We start from the raw sequence: 6,766 nt of genomic DNA on the forward strand, positions 1-6,766 counted from the left end.
CCAACCTGCCCGAACCCCATGGCTCATTCCAGTGCAGGGCAGAAGCCCCCCCAGAGCAGACCGGGAAGGAGCAGGTGGAGAGGCCCCCCTCGCTTCCTCCCCCCTCAAAAGACGGAGCGTGTCCTCGGGGAGCCCAGGGCGAATCCTGCCTCCTCCTCGCCCGGCTTCTCTCCTCTCCTGCTGGGCGACCGTCCCCCGCCACCTCCCCACTCGGGCTCTTCCTCAATCCCCGCCGTCTTCCTGGCATCCCCGCTTCCCCCTGCATGGAGGGGGGCGGCTGGGGAACATGGGACCCGGGGTGAAGCCGGAGGAAGGCCGGGCGCGTCCCTTCTCCGCCTCCTTCTCCACTGGAAGAGCCCCGCCCCCTCCCCTCACCTTGGCTCCCGCAAGAGCCAAGGTGGCGCAGTGGTTAAATGCAGCACTGCAGGCTACTGCTAGATCAGCAGGTCAGCGGTTCAAATCTCACCGGCTCAGGGTTGACTCAGCCTTCCATCCTTCCGAGGTGGGTAAAATGAGGACCCAGATTGTTGGGGGCCATATGCTGACTCTCTGTAAACCGCTTAGAGAGGCCTGAAAGGCCTATGAAGCGGTATATAAGTCTACTGCTATTGCTATATTGCTATTGCAGGCTCTGCGCCTCCTGCGGAGCGAGAAGGACTAAGCGGAGGCTCTGCGCGCGTCTTCCCGGAGCGTTTGTGACCTCAGTCGCCTCGGAGCCTCCCCTGGAAAGGCAGCCGTGACGTTCACCCTCCAGCGGGCCAATGGGGGAGCGCCTTGCATTCCCTTCTCACGGCAGAGCGCGCGCCCCCTGGCGGATTTGCCGCCAAGCGCCAGGAATTGTAGAAGAAGGCGGGAAAAGCGGAGCGCCTCTGAGTGGGGAAAGGGAAAGGGCGGAACGATGGGCTTGATAGTAGGGAAAGGCCATGGCCGACCCTGAAACGAAAAGGAAAAAAAAAAAGAAACCAGTTCCAAAATGAATGAAAAACCTTGAAATCTCTGGATTCCGAAAATTTTACCTCATAACGAGGCTCCTTCGTTGAAAAAGGAAGGGGGGGGGGGAGTTTCTGACTGGAAGAAAAGGTGGAATTACAAAATTAAGGAAGGAGGATCGTGGAAGAGAAATATAAATCTAAACTATGATGAGGGGAAAGAAACATTCTTACAGCTTAATTCAGTCTTTAATTCATACATACAGCGGCCCTTCTCGAACTATTAGCTCAGCCTCTCAGCGAAGGGGGAGCAGAAAGGGCCGCTTGTGATGAAAGAAAAGGAAGGCCCTGAAAAGGAATATAAAGCTAAACAATCATGAGGGAAAAGATATTTTACATAGGGATTGAGTAGGAAACTCACTTCAAGAAATGTGACTAGGAAGCTTAGGCCCCTTGGAGAGTTTAAGGCAGGGATATATCATTAGGCCACAAAATAAAAAATGGGAAAACGAAAAGATTCGACCACATTTGGCGTCGACAATGTCAACAAAGCCGGTTAGCTACAGTCAGCCAAACAAAAAATTTAAAAGGATGGAAAAGTGGTTAAAATCACACATAGGGGTAGTTCGGCGCAGAGAGAGAAGCGGGAGAAAGTGGGAGGGGGCTTCCTTCAGTCTTGGGGAGGGTTGCAGCTCAAGGGGCTCCTTCAGGCCAGCCCCGCAGGGGAGTATGGACTTCCTTTTGCCCTCCCCACCGATCCCGGGCATGGAGTGGGGCTGCAGTGGATGCCAGAAGGGAGTCGCACCCCTGCAGCCAGCGAGGACTTGGGGGGGGGGGGGGTGTCTCTGAGGTGGGGAGTCCTTGGATGCTTCAGACACGCAGACACATTCTCTGGCCCCTCATCCAAACTGTGGCCAAATCTCTGTCCTGGGTGGGGCTGCCCCTCCCCCACGCCCTCCTCAACGCCTCGGTTTTGACCCTGTCCATTCCTGGAAAAGGGGCTGCCCTGGGGGGGCCCTTGGAGTTTTCCAGCATTGGGGGCGTTGACCCACTGAAATAGGAGGTCAGTTTTGGTTCAAGAATCGCTGTTGTTGATCTCAATGGGGAGGGGGGAATCAGAGGGTAGCAAAGCGTGAACCCCTTCCTCTTTCCCTCCCTCCCTCTCTCCCCCTCTCTCTCCCCTCCCTTTCTCTTCCTCCCTCCCTCTCCCTCTCTCTCCCCCCTCTCTCCCTCCCTCTCCCTCCCCCTCCCTCCCTCTCCCACTGTCTCCCCTCCCTCTCCCTCCATCTGCCCCCTCTCCCTCCCCCTCTCTGCCCCTCCCCCCTCTCTCCCTCCCTCTCTCCCCCTTCTCTCACTCTTTCTCCACTCCCTCCCTCTCTTCCTCTCTCTCTCTGTCTCCCCTCTCCCTCCCTCCCTCCCTCTCACCATCCTCTCTCTCCATCCATCCCCTCTCTCCCTCCCTCTCTCCCCCTTCCTCCCTCTCCCCCTCTGCCTCTCCCCCTTCCCTCCCTCTCTCCCCCTCTCCCTCTCTCTTCCTCCCTCCCTCTTCCTCCCTCCCTCTCCCCCTATCTCTCTCTCTCACTCCATCTCCCCTCTCTCTCTCCCTCCCTCTCTCCCACTTCTCTCCCTCTCTCCCCACTCCCTCCCTCTCTCCCTCTCCCTCTGTCACCCCCTCTCCCTCCCTCCCTCTCACCGTCCTCCCTCTCCCTCCCTCTCTCCCCCTCCCTCCCTCCCTCTCCCTCTCTCTCCGCCCAAACTCTTCTCATCGTTTCAGTTCCGACCCACCCAGGTGTGGGTTGTGCTCTGACTGGACCTTGACCGATTCCGAATCAGCCGGGACAGTGGGATTCCCCACCCCCCTCCCAGACTGCTGTTTTACCGAAGGGAGGGAGGCAAGAAATGTCCACCCCTTTCCCGCCTTGGAAAGAAGCCCCTCGGGCAGAGCTGTCTCAGGGTGGTCCTCGAGAATAGATGGGGGCAGGGCCAGCCAGGGGTGGTGTTTACCGGTTCTCCGAACTATTTCCGCTACCACTTCTCCAGAACTGGCCAGAACCTCCTGAATACCACCTCTGCCCTGGGAGGGTGTGTGTGTGATCACAATGGCGGTGCTGCCGATTCTTCAGTCCCCGTGGAATTGCTCTCCCCGTGGGACGATTTTCCAAGGCTGGGGGGGGGGGAGGCGAGGCGTCATTTCTGTCACTTCCTCCAAGCTTGGAGAAATCGGATGATTTTCTCTCCTGCGCCACTTCAGAGCGAGGCTGGGAGGGATTTTCCTCCCTGGGGCGTCGGTGAAACAGTCTCGGGGACGGTCCGGCGGTCCGATTCTCAGGACGGAGCATCTCAAGATCCAGTCGGCGCACAAACCGCAACCGGGAAGGTCAGAATGAAACCGGTAAGAATTCGGAGCTTTTCGCCGGCCTGGAAGACCCCCAAGAGCTCCCTCCGTCCCACGCCCACTTTCTCCGCTTCTCTCCCGGCTCTGAACTTTCTCCCCTCGTGGGTGAAGTCACAAAGGACTCTGGCCGGAGACTGGTGACGTTGCAGAAGAAATAATTCTCATTGGTTCTTCCACGTCTTCAAGGGCACTTCCAGTTCTAAAGCCCACTGCGGACCCACCAATTCCCTCTCTGGGGCTGGAAGCGTCCATGAGCTCTGCTGGGGTCTCCCTAGAAGCTGCGCTGCGGCCACATCCCTAGAAGCGAAGTGGGGAAGGAAAACCCCGGTAAGGAGGGGCTGGGCGGGTGGGGGCCAGGCGCTGGAAGAGACCCTCAGTGCTCCATGGCGAAGAGGGGAAGAAAGGGGCTGGTGGTGGTGGGATCCCAGGCCTGACTTTGGGAAAGGAGCCGGGGGCAAGAAAGGCTGGAGCCTGCAGGAGCCTCCCTCCCTTCCCACAGGAGGACGCGGTTGTGGCCGAGGTGGGGAGGGAGTTGTGGGGAAGCGGCCGAGATGAGAATTTCCTACTCTGAGTAATCCAAGAATTCTCTCTGGCAGCTGTGGGGTCCCAGCCTCCCCACCCCCCAGGCAGGGATCCCGATTGAACCTCTCACCCCCAAGACAGCTGCCTCGCCTCCAGTGACACTCACGCACCCACTCACTCACAGGACACAGGCAGGAGAGCCCACTCGGAGTCCCAGCTGATCGGGGAGGAAATGGGGATTTTGCAGTATCCTTCCCCTGCCACGCCCACCAAGCATGTCATGCCTACCAAGCCACACCCACAGAACCGGTAGTAAAAGCGTTTGAACCCCACCACTGCCCCAGGGCCCAATGGCAACGCATCTGGAAGGGACCTTTCACGTCCACCTTTCTCCCACAGTGGGTACCCCAAAAGCTCTGCCGTTGCCCCTCTGACAGGGAGTCCCAAAGGGATCCTTCAGTGCAGCTGCTCCACGCCCTGTTCCTTTGCCTCCTGCAAGGAGGGGACTTGGGGTGCCTTAGGAGCACAAGTTGAGGGCTGGGGGAGATGGGACCACCGAGGGACCCCAGGAGTCAGAGGAGAGTGCTGGGGGCGGGGGACATAAGGCGGCGCCCACCAGAGGTGGTATTCAGCAGGTTCTGACCAGTTCTGGAGAACCGGTAGTGGAAATTTTGAATAGTTCAGAGGACTGGCAATACCACCTCTGACTGGCTCCGCCCCCATTTATTCTCTGCCTCCCGAGTCCCAGCTGATTAGGAGGGAATGGGGATTTTGCAGTAACCTTCCCCTGCCACGCCCACCAAGCAACATTTTGAGCTCTATTTCCTACTAGGACAGCAGTCCTCAACCTTGACTCTATGTGTGTGTATTTGTGTGTTTGTGTTTGTGTGTTTGTGTATAAAAGAACCAGGCTGTGCGAGTGGCAAGCCAGCCCAAATTTGCATGTGCAGTTCAACACTCACACGAACAGTGGTCAGCGCACACGCATGTCAACTCTGAAGCTGGCTTGACTGGGACCGCCGCCGCGGCCCCTCCACCTCGCCCGCCTCCCGTCTCCTCGCCCCCCAATACCGCTGCAGCCACGCAAGGGTTAAAGGCAGTGAGCGCCGCCGCCTAGAAAGGGAGCCGGGCGCGGGGGGGGGGGAGGTCCACGCAGGCGCCCTTCGGGGCTGAAGCCAAAGTGCCGCCAGGACTCAGCGCGGAGACGTAAGAAGATTCGTGCCGCAAAGATCAAAAAGGTTCATATGTTTTAATTCCCTCTCTTTCACACACGCATTTCATATCTGTATCACTCAGGGCGGTGTACAACATTCACATTTGACACCAATGCAATTATAAATGCTAGAAAGGCCAAAATTGTAGACGTAAAAAAAAAAGTGAAACAGCCAAAGGAAGACACAAAATCTTCTGAAAGGCATGTGGACAAAATTATGCACTTGGGCATGACTCACTTACCGACTGCCTTGCTTAGCAATGGAAATTCTGGACCCAATCGTGGCACCTGTACTGTGCTGAGGGAAGTCACATCTCCTCCAGGACAGAAATGTGAATTAAATCAGCACACTACAGGTGGACATCGACTTACGCCCACGATTCGGTCCAAAATTTCCGTTGCTAAGCAGATCAATTGATCTCCAGATCAGCGAAGCCTCCAGTTGATGGGAAAGGAAATTGCGAAGCTGGGAGGTTCAACTTTCCCGTTAACCGTCTCGTTCTGCAGGGATCACAAGAACTCTCAGGAAGGGCAAACACAGAGAAAATACTTTACTTCTCCAGACGTTTGTGAGCAAAACAGGCCGGTGTCTCTCCCGCTGTGTGAACACTAGGCAGGTATTCTTTGGGGCAGCACACTATGCGGATCCTGACAAGACGGCCTCCATACAAGGGTTGGCATCCTGTCGAGCTCCTCTATGAGGCTCAGCGCCCCACCCAGGAACTCAGGGTGGAAATCCATCTCCAGAGTCAGAGAGTAGGGCTATATGCTTCCCTTTTTCCATGCTGGGATTCCCCACGGTGGAATTCACTGGGTGATCCTGGGTTCGAGTCTTCCCTGCCTCGTTCTGCTGAGTGGGGGATTACGGTGCCTGATCCAAGAAGCAGTGGAGGTTCAGTTGCTCCTAATTATCCCAATTATCCTTTTTTGGGGGGTGTGGGGTGTGTGGGTTAGGTTTTACAGTCTCAATTCTTTCGTGTAATAATAAAATTACTTACGCCAAATAGACATTTTCAGTTCTTTTTCCTAATATTCTTCCAAGCAGAATTGCTCCTTTCTCACAACCTCTCCTCATTGGTTGGGGTTTCTGCTTAACAAAACAGCTGGGTGTCAAATGCAAAGCCAAGTCAACAAATACGGTTAATTCTTACTCCTGGTAGTGAATATACCGTAAACGTCTGTGGAGGTTGTCAGTCCTCCAGGTCATGGTTGTCCCCCCCGCCAAAGGGGTGGATTGCTGCCGGCATATCTGCCGGTTTGGGGCATGCACAATTTTGCTCCACGCGTGCATAGTTGCTCATAAATAGGTCTGTGCATGCACAGAACATTAAAAAATGGGGGTAAAACATGCTGTGCCAACCTGGGAACTGGTTTGGAGGAGTGGGAGGCCTGGGTCGCTGCCGTTTCTAGCAACCCAGGCTGGCAAAATACTACCGGTTTGGCTGAACCGGTCCAAACCAATAGGAATCCACTTCTGCCCCCGCAAAAAGGCAACAACTGGTTTTTTTTTCCCTTGAGAAGGTGGAAGAATAAAACATTTTCCTTCTCCTCCAAGGAGCTTCATCAGTTTCTGCAGGATGATGGGGGTGGAAAGATAGATTCTAATAGGATGGTGGCCTCAAGAGCTCTCAGGAAGAGAACTAACAACCAGATGACTGCAAAGAAATCCAAGCCTTCCATTCCTTTCCCCCCATCGGAACCAAGGAA

Source organism: Thamnophis elegans, unplaced genomic scaffold, assembly GCF_009769535.1.
Source record: "Thamnophis elegans isolate rThaEle1 unplaced genomic scaffold, rThaEle1.pri scaffold_415_arrow_ctg1, whole genome shotgun sequence".
Taxonomy (NCBI): Eukaryota; Metazoa; Chordata; class Lepidosauria; order Squamata; family Colubridae; genus Thamnophis; species Thamnophis elegans.